Source organism: Phyllobates terribilis, unplaced genomic scaffold, assembly GCF_046119375.1.
Source record: "Phyllobates terribilis strain yellow unplaced genomic scaffold, ASM4611937v1 Scaffold_49__1_contigs__length_9717188, whole genome shotgun sequence".
NCBI lineage: Eukaryota > Metazoa > Chordata > Amphibia > Anura > Dendrobatidae > Phyllobates > Phyllobates terribilis.
Genome location: NW_027362809.1, coordinates 5,179,069 through 5,192,212, shown reverse-complemented (window position 1 = coordinate 5,192,212; position 13,144 = coordinate 5,179,069).

Sequence of the window (13,144 nt, the reverse complement as noted above, 5' to 3'; positions counted from 1 at the left end):
TACGAGGTGTACGGAGCGGAGCCGCGTGTGTACGAGGTGTACGGAGCGGAGCCGCGTGTGTACGAGGTGTACGGAGCGGAGCCGCGCGTGTACGAGGTGTACGGAGCAGAGCCGCGCGTGTACGAGGTGTACGGAGCGGAGCCGCGCGTGTACGAGGTGTACGGAGCGGAGCCGCGCGTGTACGAGGTGTACGGAGCGGAGCCGCGCGTGTACGAGGTGTACGGAGCGGAGCCGCGTGTGTCCGAGGTGTACGGAGCGGAGCCACGTGTACGAGATGTACGGAGCGGAGCCGTGTGTGTACGAGGTGTACGGAGCGGAGCCGCGTGTGTACGAGGTGTACGGAGCGGAGCCGCACGTGTACGAGGTGTACGGAGCGGAGCCGCGCGTGTACGAGGTGTACGGAGCAGAGCCGCGTGTGTACGAGGTGTACGGAGCGGAGCCGCATGTGTACGAGGTGTACGGAGCGGAGCCACGTGTACGAGATGTATGGAGCGGAGCCGTGTGTGTACGAGGTGTACGGAGCGGAGCCGCGTTTGTACGAGGTGTACGGAGCGGAGCCGCGTGTGTACGAGGTGTACGGAGCGGAGCCGCGTGTGTACGAGGTGTACGGAGCAGAGCCGCGTGTGTACGAGGTGTACGGAGCGGAGCCGCGCGTGTACGAGGTGTACGGAGCGGAGCCACGTATACGAGATGTATGGAGTGGAGCCGTGTGTGTACGAGGTGTACGGAGCGGAGCCGCGTGTGTACGAGGTGTACGGAGCGGAGCCGCATGTGTACGAGGTGTACGGAGCGGAGCCACGTGTACGAGATGTATGGAGCGGAGCCGTGTGTGTACGAGGTGTACGGAGCGGAGCCGCGTGTGTACGAGGTGTACGGAGCGGAGCCGCGTGTATACGAGATGTATGGAGCGGAGCCGCGCGTGTACGAGGTGTACGGAGCAGAGCCGCGTGTGTACGAGGTGTACGGAGCGGAGCCGCGCGTGTACGAGGTGTACGGAGCGGAGCCGCTTGTGTACGAGGTGTACGGAGCGGAGCCGCTTGTGTACGAGGTGTACGGAGCGGAGCCACGTATACGAGATGTATGGAGCGGAGCCGTGTGTGTACGAGGTGTACGGAGCGGAGCCGCGTGTGTACGAGGTGTACGGAGCGGAGCCGCATGTGTACGAGGTGTACGGAGCGGAGCCACGTGTACGAGATGTATGGAGCGGAGCCGTGTGTGTACGAGGTGTACGGAGCGGAGCCGCGTGTGTACGAGGTGTACGGAGCGGAGCCGCGTGTGTACGAGGTGTACGGAGCAGAGCCGCGTGTGTACGAGGTGTACGGAGCGGAGCCGCGCGTGTACGAGGTGTACGGAGCAGAGCCGCGCGTGTACGAGGTGTACGGAGCGGAGCCGCGCGTGTACGAGGTGTACGGAGCGGAGCCGCGCGTGTACGAGGTGTACGGAGCGGAGCCGCTTGTGTACGAGGTGTACGGAGCGGAGCCACGTATACGAGATGTATGGAGCGGAGCCGTGTGTGTACGAGGTGTACGGAGCGGAGCCGCGTGTGTACGAGGTGTACGGAGCGGAGCCGCGCGTGTACGAGGTGTACGGAGCCGAGCCGCGCGTGTACGAGGTGTACGGAGCGGAGCCGCGTGTGTACGAGGGGTACGGAGCGGAGCCGCGTGTGTACGAGGGGTACGGAGCGGAGCCGCGTGTGTACGAGGTGTACGGAGCGGAGCCGCGTGTGTACGAGGTGTACGGAGCAGAGCCGCGTGTGTACGAGGTGTACGGAGCGGAGCCGCGCGTGTACGAGGTGTACGGAGCAGAGCCGCGCGTGTACGAGGTGTACGGAGCGGAGCCGCGCGTGTACGAGGTATACGGAGCGGAGCCGCGCGTGTACGAGGTGTACGGAGCGGAGCCGCTTGTGTACGAGGTGTACGGAGCGGAGCCACGTATACGAGATGTATGGAGCGGAGCCGTGTGTGTACGAGGTGTACGGAGCGGAGCCACGTGTGTACGAGGTGTACGGAGCGGAGCCGCGCGTGTACGAGGTGTACGTAGCCGAGCCGCGTGTGTACGAGGTGTACGGAGCGGAGCCGCGTGTGTACGAGGGGTACGGAGCGGAGCCGCGTGTGTACGAGGGGTACGGAGCGGAGCCGTGCGTGTACGAGGTGTACGGAGCGGAGCCGCGCGTGTAGGAGGCGTACGGAGCGGAGCCGCGCGTGTAGGAGGCGTACGGAGCGGAGCCGCGCGTGTAGGAGGCGTACGGAGCGGAGACGCGCGTGTAGGAGGCGTACGGAGCGGAGCAGCGCGTGTAGGAGGCGTACGGAGCGGAGCAGCGCGTGTACGAGGCGTACGGAGCGGAGCAGCGCGTGTACGAGGTGTACGGAGCGGAGCCGCTTGTGTACGAGGTGTACGGAGCGGAGCCACGTATACGAGATGTATGGAGCGGAGCCGTGTGTGTACGAGGTGTACGGAGCGGAGCCGCGTGTGTACGAGGTGTACGGAGCGGAGCCGCGCGTGTACGAGGTGTACGTAGCCGAGCCGCGTGTGTACGAGGTGTACGGAGCGGAGCCGCGTGTGTACGAGGGGTACGGAGCGGAGCCGCGTGTGTACGAGGGGTACGGAGCGGAGCCGTGCGTGTACGAGGTGTACGGAGCGGAGCCGCGCGTGTAGGAGGCGTACGGAGCGGAGCCGCGCGTGTAGGAGGCGTACGGAGCGGAGCCGCGCGTGTAGGAGGCGTACGGAGCGGAGACGCGCGTGTAGGAGGCGTACGGAGCGGAGCAGCGCGTGTAGGAGGCGTACGGAGCGGAGCAGCGCGTGTACGAGGCGTACGGAGCGGAGCAGCGCGTGTACGAGGTGTACGGAGCGGAGCCGCTTGTGTACGAGGTGTACGGAGCGGAGCCACGTATACGAGATGTATGGAGCGGAGCCGTGTGTGTACGAGGTGTACGGAGCGGAGCCGCGTGTGTACGAGGTGTACGGAGCGGAGCCGCGTGTGTACGAGGGGTACGGAGCGGAGCCGCGTGTGTACGAGGGGTACGGAGCGGAGCCGTGCGTGTACGAGGTGTACGGAGCGGAGCCGCGCGTGTAGGAGGCGTACGGAGCGGAGCCGCGCGTGTAGGAGGCGTACGGAGCGGAGCCGCGCGTGTAGGAGGCGTACGGAGCGGAGACGCGCGTGTAGGAGGCGTACGGAGCGGAGCAGCGCGTGTAGGAGGCGTACGGAGCGGAGCAGCGCGTGTACGAGGCGTACGGAGCGGAGCAGCGCGTGTACGAGGCGTACGGAGCGGAGCCGTGCGTGTACGAGGCGTACGGAGCGGAGCCGTGCGTGTACGAGGCGTACGGAGCGGAGCCGCGCGTGTAGGAGGCGTACGGAGCGGAGCTGCGCGTGTACGAGGCGTACGGAGCGGAGCCGCGTGTACGAGGCGTACGGAGCGGAGCCGTGCGTGTACGAGGCGTACGGAGCGGAGCCGCGTGTGTACGAGGGTATGGTGCAGAGTCGCGTGTGTACGAGGCGTACGGAGCGGAGCCGCGTGTACGAGGCATACGGAGCGTAGCCGCGTGTACGAGGCGTACGGAGCGTAGCCGCGCGTGTACGAGGCGTACGGAGCGTAGCCGCGCGTGTACGATGCGTACGGAGCGTAGCCGCGCGTGTACGAGGTGTGCGGACCGGAGCCGCGCGTGTACGAGGCGTGCGGAGCGGAGCCGCGCGTGTACGAGGCGTGCGGAGCGGAACCGCGCGTGTACGAGGTGTGTGGAACGGAGCCGGGCTTGTACGAGGCGAGCGGAGCGGAGCCGGGCGTGTACGAGGCGAGCGGAGCCGCGCGCGTGTACGAGGCGTGCGGAGCGGAGCCGCGCGCGTGTACGAGGCGTGCTGAGCGGAGCCGCGCGTGTACGAGGCGTGCGGAGCCGGGCTTGTACGAGGCGTGCGGAGCGGAGCCGGGCATGTACGAGGCGTGCGGAGCGGAGCTGGGCGTGTACGAGGCGTGTGGAGCGGAGCCGGGCGTGTACGAGGCGTGCGGAGCGGATGCTGCCCCTCTCCAGGAGCAATCACAGCAGCACGGCATGAGACATTCTTGTGCTACACAGACTGTCCTGACAGAACACAGCTCGTCAGGACATAGCCCCGACCTCCAGCGACAGCCGGACAGTCCCATTGGATCGGGGACGGTTGGGCGGTTTCTGTATATAAGTTGTGTGTGATAATTGTAGAATTATTAATGTCTTAACATAAAAGGATGTACCTGAGTGTTTGTGCCGGGGTCCACATGCATGGAGGGGTTGAGGCGGTGCTGGCTGTATTATGCAGACGGCATCTGCCTGTAACAGTAGTAACCAGAAACTACTAGAAACTCTGCACCAAAATGAAGCAAATCCTTATTCTGGGACCTTCGCCTTGTACGTAACACCCCCGGATCCGGTACAAGCCGGGCAGATGTTCTCATTCATGTCATTTTCTGCTTAAGGTTCTGCGGTTTTCTGGCCAAATGTAAAAAAGAAAAAGCGTAAAACAATATTTGTTTCTGCTGCATTGACATAAGTACAATCTTTCATTATATATAAATCTATTACACGTCGGGTCAATGCTGTAAAGGACAGTAAAGTGCCATGGTTGTGGTTGTGGTTTTTGGGTCTCTCTACTTCCCTCCCAAAAATGCAATCAGAAACTTGTAACTACTGATCTCTCCACAAGAAGAAGCCGACAACTCCATCAATGGGATCATTTTATAAAATTAGGTCTTCGCAAGATGAAAATGGTCTCACAAACCACATTTTTTAAAATGTTCATAAAAAACCCCAAACAAACAAAAATAATAACCTTACTTTTTTCCCCATTTTTCAATACTTTATGTGCTAAATTGAATGTTCTCATTCCAAACAACAACTAGTCCCACAAAACACAAGCCCTCTGACTATGTTAATGGAAAAACAAAGTTATATTTTTTGGGAAAAAGGGGAGGAAAAAAACAAAAAATTGGTCTTGTCAGAATAATGTAATTGCTATATATATATTTTTAAAATTGAATAATTTTACCCCAAAATTGTGATCTGTTATAATATTCTCATTCTTCATGTGAGATTAATCATTAGTCTGTTGATAAATCCAAACATCTGGAAGATGTAGAACAATATATCTGTGATCCTCTTCTGCCAGGATAAGCGCCTCCTTTCTGTCCTTTATGTGATGGAGAAAACGCTTGAAAGATTCAGAAAGTCCGATGAGTTTTTGGAGCTTATTGTAAAGGGTCTTAATGACGACCTGGGAAAGAAACCACCAGAAACAAAGGATCCAACCAGGTAAGTTCTAATGATCCCATCTGATAAAATGATCAGCTTTATTTCCATGGGATTGTTCTGTAGAAGAGATGGGACCTGCAGCATTTTGATCCTGAACTTCACTATGTATAGATGTAGCAAAGCTTAATGTGACAATTCACACACCGCAGTGATAAACTGTCTCAGAAGGTTAGCTCTCATAACAGAATTAACATCACTTATAGTGGAACTAAACTTACAATTTGTTTTCAGAATTGTGAAATTCTGGCACTTTGCAAAGCACTTCATTAGTTTCTTTGGCGTCATATCCGTAAAATGATGATATTAAAGTGGCCTCCAGACCCTGCTTTTCCCCAGTGCAGGAGCGTTGCTGGGGTCCTAAGAGATCAGGGACCCCAGCCCCAAAGTACATGTTTCCCCATATAACCTCTCTGCCACTTAAAAGAGGATTTATACATATATAATTACAGTATACCACTGTTACTAATCTAAAATACACTATACAAAGACCAATATTCCCAAAATTACTACTATACAAGGCCAAAATGATCCTGCTACACAATGTCCTCTACCATCACCACCACACAGTGAGTCCATATATGAGAGAAAACCCCGCAGGGTAAAAGACCATCAAAGGAGTCCAAGGAGTATAAAATCTATCATATTTATTCAGCAATAGAAGAATAGGATGATGGGGGAAGGGACACAACACATATGTGATTGTTAGACATGTAAGCCAAAAAAAGCAAGACACGCAAGGAAGGGGCCATTCCAGGTATAATGGCTGTCTATAGTATCATCATGGGTGTACTAAAATATCCCAAAATAGACACCGCATATATTCCACTGGGGGCAACAGTCATCATATGCAGGTGCATCTCACTAAATTACAATATCATCAAAAAGTTAATTTATTTCAGTTCTTCAATACAAAAAGTGAAACTCATATATTATATAGAGTCATTACAAACAGAGAGATCTATTTCAAGTGTTTATTTCTGTTAATGTTGATGATTATGGCTTACAGCCAATGAAAACACAAAAGTCATTATCTCAGTAAATTAGAATAATTAACAAAAAACACCTGCAACTGCTTCCTAAGTGTTTAAAAATGTCCCATGGTCTGTTTCAGCAGGCTCCACAATCATGGGGAAGACTGCTGACTTGACAGATGTCCAGAAGGCAGTCATTGACACCATCCACAAGGTCCCAGAGTTCCAATTTTCCTTTGGAAATCAATGTCCCAGAGTCTGGAGGAAGAGTGGAGAGGCCACAATCCAAGCTGCTTGAGGTCTAGTGTGAAGTGTCCACAATCAGTGATGGTTTGGGGAGCCATGTCATCTGCTGGTGTAGGTCCACTGTGTTTTATCAAGACCAAAGTCAGCGCAGCCGTCTACCAGGACATTTTACAGCACTTCATGCTTCCCTCTGACGACAAGCTTCATGGAGATGGAAATGTCATTCTCCAGCAGGACTTGGCGCCTGTCCACACTGCCAAAAGTACCAATACCTGGTTTACACACAACAGTATCACTGTGCTTAATTGGTCAGCAAACTCACATGACCTTAACCCCATAGAGAATCTATTATAGAGAATCTATGGGGTATTGTCAAGAGGAAAATAAGAGACACCAAACCCAACAAAGCAGGTGAGCTGAAGGCTGCTATCAAAGCCACCTGGGCTTCCATAACCCCTCAGCAGGGCCACAGGCTGATCCCTCCATGCCACATTGCCGCATTGATGCAGTAATTGATGCAAAAGGAGCCCCGACCAAGTATTGAGGGCATTTACTGAACATACATTTCAGTAGGCCAACATTTCGGATTTTAAAAACATTTTTCAAGCTGTTGTTATAAAGTATTCTAATTTACTGAGATAATGACTTTTGTGATTGCATTGGCTTTAAGCCATAATCAGTGGCGTACCGCCAATGGTGGCAGGCCACACCACTGCTATGGGGCCCGTGAGCCTCGGGGGAGCGAGGAGGATAGGTGAGTATTGGGGGGGTGGGAGGTTGTGGTAAAATTAGGGGCCTCGGCTTATACTCGGGTCGTCTTATTTAAAACATGCGGTATTTTAAAATCAGTGAGTACGTGGTGCCCATAATACTGCAGGACTGTGTGGTGCATTATACTATATGGGGGCTGCATTTTACCCTTTGGGGTGTGAAATATACTGTATGGAGGACTATGGGAGTGCATTATATTCTATTGAGGACCATGGGAAGTTCATTATACTATATGGAGGATTATGGGGTGTGCATTATACTATATGGAGGATTTTGGAGGGTGTATTATACTATATGGAGGATTACGGGTGGCATATTATACTATATGGAAGTCTATGTGGGGCCATTATGATATTTTGAGGGCTATGTGGGGGGCCGTTCTACTGTATGAAAGCAATTATACAGTGTGAAGGTTTGTGTGGGGGCCATCATACTGTTTGGAGGGCTGTGTGGGGCCATTATACTGTTTGGAGGGCTAGTGTGGTCCATTATACTGTATGTAGGCCCATTATACTGTATGGAGGGCTGTGTGGGGCCATTATACTGTTTGGAGGGCTAGTGTGGGCCATTATACTGTATGTAGGCCCATTATACTGTATGGAGGGCTGTGTGGGAGTCACAGTTGGGGGAATCATACTGTGTTAGGGTCACCATACTTTGCCTTGGGAGTTGAAGTGGGGTACAATAAGGTCATTATACTGTTCATGTAGAGGCTAATGTGGAGGAATGCACCATGGGGGTATCATACTGTGTTTGGGGGGCACTTTTATTGGCATCCTACTTCATGGGGCAATGAAAGAGGGATCTAGGACTTCAGTAGGAGGAAAATTAGAAAAATGAAGTAAAGGCTGGAAAGTTGTGAGATCGGCTCTTCTGTGACACAGACAAATATTTCTTTATTTTTTTGGTGGGGGGGTCCAATTAGAGCTTCTGCTATGGGGTCTCATGATTTCTATGTGCGCCCCTGGCCATAATCATCAACATTAACAGAAATAAACACTTGAAATAGATCACTTTGATTGTAATGACTTTATATAATATAGGAGTTTCATTTTCAGCATTGAAGAACTAAAATAAATAAACTTTTTGATGATATTCTAATTTAGTGAGATGCATCTGTATATATAAGGGGTGTGGGTGCCATCATACTATAAGGGGCTATGGGAGTCATCATGCTATATATAGGGGGCAGTGGGGCCATCATATTATATAAAATGGGGAGTGGGTGCCAGAATACAGTTTATAAGGGGCCGTGGGGCCATCATACAGTATAAAGGGAGCTGTAGGGGCCATAATATAGTGTACAAGTGGGTGTGGGGGCCATCATACAGTATATATTGGGATGTGGGGGCCATCATACAGTACTGTATATATGGGGCTGTGAGGGCCATTATACAGGATATAGGGAGTTGTAGGGACCATCATGCCAGTTATAAGGAGTTGTAGAGACCATCATACACTGCATAGGGAGCTGTGGAGACCATCATACAGTGCATAGGGAGCTGTGGAGACCATCATACAGTGCATAGGGAGCTGTGGGGACCATTATGCAGTGCATAGGGAGCTGTGGGGACCATCAGACAATGCATAGGGAGCTGTGGGGACCATCAGACAATGCATAGGGAGCTGTGGAGACCTTCATACAGTGCATTGGGAGCTGTGGGGACCATTATGCATTGCATAGGGAGCTGTGGGGATCATTATGCAGTGCATAGGGAGCTGTGGGGACCATCATACAGTTCATAGGGAGCTGTGGGGACCATCAGACAATGCATAGTGAGCTGTGGAGACCATCATACAGTGCATAGGGAGCTGTGGGGACCATCATACAGGGCATAGGGAGCTGTGGGGACCATCATACAGGGCATAGGGAGCTGTGGGGACCATCATACAGGGCATAGGGAGCTGTGGGGACCATTATGCAGTACATAGGGAGCTGTGGGGTCCATTAGGCAGTGTATAGGGAGCTGTGGAGACCATTATGCAATGCATAGAGAGCTGTGGGGGCCATTATGCAGTGCATAGGGAGCTGTGGGGACCATCAGACAATGCATAGGGAGATGTGGGGACCATCATACAGGGCATAGGGAGCTGTGGGGACCATTATACAGTGCATAGGGAGCTGTGGGGACCATTATGCAGTGCATAGGGAGTTGTGGGGACCATCATACAGAGTTTAGGGAGCTGTGGGGACTATCATACAGTACATAAGGTGCTGTGGGGACCATCATACAGTGTATAAGGAGCTGTGGGGACCATCATAAAGTGTATAAGGAGCTGTGGGGACCATCATAAAGTGTATAAGGAGCTGTGGGGACCATCATACAGTGCATAAGGAGCTGCAGGGACCATCATACAGTGCGTAGAGAGCTGTGGGGACCATCAGACAATGCATAGGGAGCTGTGGAGACCATCATACAATGCCTAAGGAGCTTTGGGGACCATCATACAGTGCATAGGGAGATGTGGGGACCATCATACAGGGCATAGGGAGCTGTGGGGACCATTATGCAGTGCATAGAGAGCTGTGGGAACCATTATGCAGTGCATAGGGAGCTGTGGGGACCATCAGACAATACATAGGGAGATGTGGGGACCATCATACAGGGCATAGGGAGCTGTGGGGACCATTATGCAGTGCGTAGGGAGCTGTGGGGACCATTATACAGTGCATAGGGAGTTGTGGAGACCATCATACAGAGCGTAGGGAGCTGTGGGGACTGTCATACAGTACATAAGGTGCTGTGGGGACCATCATACAGTGTATAAGGAGCCGTGGGGACCATCATACAGTGTATAAGGAGCCGTGGGGACCATCATACAGTGCATAAGGAGCTGCAGGGACCATCATACAGTGCGTAGAGAGCTGTGGGGACCATCAGACAATGCATAGGGAGGTGTGGAGACCATCATACAGTGCCTAAGGAGCTTTGGGGACCATCATACAGTGCATAGGGAGATGTGGGGACCATCATACAGGGCATAGGGAGCTGTGGGGACCATTATGCAGTGCATAGGGAGCTGTAAGGACCATCATACCGAGCGTAGGGAGCTGCGGGGACCATCATACAGTACATAAGGAGCCATGGGGACCATCATACAGTGTATAAGTAGCCGTGGGGACCATCATTCAGTGCATAGTGAGCTGTGGGGACCATCATACAGAGCGTAGATAGCTGTGGGTTCCATCATACAGGGCATAGGGAGCTGTGGGGACCATGATACAGTGCATATGGAACTGTGGGTACAATCATACAGGGCATAGGGAGCTGTGGGGACCATCATACAGTGCATAGGGAGCTGCAGGGACCATCATACAGTGCGTAGAGAGCTGTGGGGACCATCAGACAATGCATAGGGAGCTGTGGAGACCATCATACAATGCCTAAGGAGCTTTGGGGACCATCATACAGTGCATAGAGAGATGTGGGGACCATCATACAGGGCATAGGGAGCTGTGGGGACCATTATGCAGTGCATAGAGAGCTGTGGGAACCATTATGCAGTGCATAGGGAGCTGTGGGGACCATCAGACAATGCATAGGGAGATGTGGGGACCATCATAAAGGGCATAGGGAGCTGTGGGGACCATTATGCAGTGCGTAGGGAGCTGTGGGGACCATTATGCAGTGCATAGGGAGCTGCAGGGACCATTATGCAATGCATAGGGAGCTGTGGGGACCATCATAGAGTGCATGGGGGAGCTGTGGGGATCATCATACAGTGTCTAGGGAGCTGTGGGGACCCTCATACAGTATCTAAGGAGCTGTGGGGAAAATCATACAGTGTGTAGGAAGCTGTGGGGACCATCATACAGTGTCTAGGGAGCTGTGGGGACCATCGTACAGTATCTAAGGAGCTGTGGGGACCATCATACAGTGTGTAGGGAGCTGTGGGGACCATGACACCAGTGCATATGGAGCTGTGGGTACCATCATACAGTGCATAGGGAGCTGTGGGGACCATCATACAGTGCATAGGGAGCTGTGGGGACCATCATACAGTGTGTAGGGAGCTGTGGGGACCATGACACCAGTGCATATGGAGCTGTGGGTACCATCATACAGTGCATAGGGAGCTGTGGGGACCATCATACAGTGCATAGGGAGCTGTGGGGACCATCATACAGAGCGTAGGGAGCTGTGGGGACCATGATACAGTGCATATGGAACTGTGGGTACAATCATACAGGGCATAGGGAGCTGTGGGGACCATCATACAGTGCATAGGGAGCTGTGGGGACCATCATACAGGGCATAGGGAGCTGTGGAGACCATTATGCAGTGCATAGAGAGCTGTGGGGACCATCATACAGGGTATAGGGAGCTATGGGGTTCATCATACAGTGCGTAGGGAGCTGTGGGGATCATCATACAGTGCGTAGGGAGCTGTGGGGACCATCATACAGTGTCTAGGGAGCTGTGGGGACCATCATGCAGTGTATAGGGATCTGTGGGGACCATCATACGGTGCATAGGGAGCTGTGGGGACCATCATACAGTGTGTAGTGAGCTGTGGGACTATTATACAATATACAGGGTGCTATGGGGGCACTCAGGACATTATTTCTTTTAAATGGGTGCATCATCAGAAATTTCTTCTTTCACCACCCCAAAATCATCGTCCATAGACTTGAAGAAGAACTTTGTAGTTGGGTGTAGTTTGATTGTGGCTTTAAGGGGGCATTATTACTTAAAGCGGATACTCAACGGTATTTGTTGCTTGGAGGGAACACTTCAGATATTGAAACTTTCATAAGAGCATATCTGGCATTATTACTTGCTAGGTAGCACAGTGGGGTCTTTACTACTTTCTATGGGGCGCTATTATTTTTATAGGTCCCCTCTATCTGGCACACAGTCTTTGTAGCATTAATTGGTGGAGGGTAATCATAGTAATGACATAATTTTTGAAGTATTGAGGTTCCTATTCCACGTCGGAAGAGCAGGCAGCATGGGGAGGTTGTGCAGGGTGGGAATAGATGGGGACGGTGCTGGAAATGTGAGAAGTCAGATGGTCTTTGTACAGTGTGTTTTTTATGTAGAGGCAATGGTCATATCATAATACTATGTACTCACTGTGTAGTGTTGATGGTAGAGGGCATTGTGTAGCGGGATTATTATTGCCTTGTATAGAAGTAATTTTGGGAATATTGGTCTTTCAGTTGTGTATTTTAGGTTAGTAACAATGGTGTACTGTAATTATATATGTATAGGTCCTCTTTTAAGTGGCGGGGAGGTTGTATGGGGAAACACCTACTTTGGGGCTTTGGCCCCTGATCTTTTAGGACCCTAGCAACGTCCCGGCATACAAGGGATATCGGGCACAAAGTGTTCTGGATGTTTCCTTTACAGTATGAAGCATTTTCCACACAGTATCCTTCCTGTGTAATATACTCCAGGACTGGTGAGGCGCACTGTCGCTCCCTATTTCGCCATAACTCGGCCTCAGCACTGCAGTGCTGATCAGCAGGTCTGCTTACTTGTTCTTCGGTTTCGCGCACTATGTCTTCCACTACTGGCGCCCTTGAACCCTTGCACTCGTGACTCCCACTAGTACATCATATTCAGTGCTGCTTTGGGGTCCGTAACTCGGCGTCCAATCCAAGGACCCTTCTCTGTAAGGCCACTCTGTCTCATCGGTCCAAAAAAGTCGGGCGCACTTCATGGCCGCCTCATATAGAATGAATGGAGCAGCATTTTAGCATGCGGACCACCGTTCCAATCTAAAGGGGATGAAGGTTCCTGTAGATTGGAGCTTGTTTTCATTGGACAACCCCTTTAATTTTTCACACACTGTTTCTGCATTTAAGTCTATTTTTTGGTAAATATTCGATGACCTGGTGTAATTTGTGATGTGTTGTTCTTCACCTGAGGTTG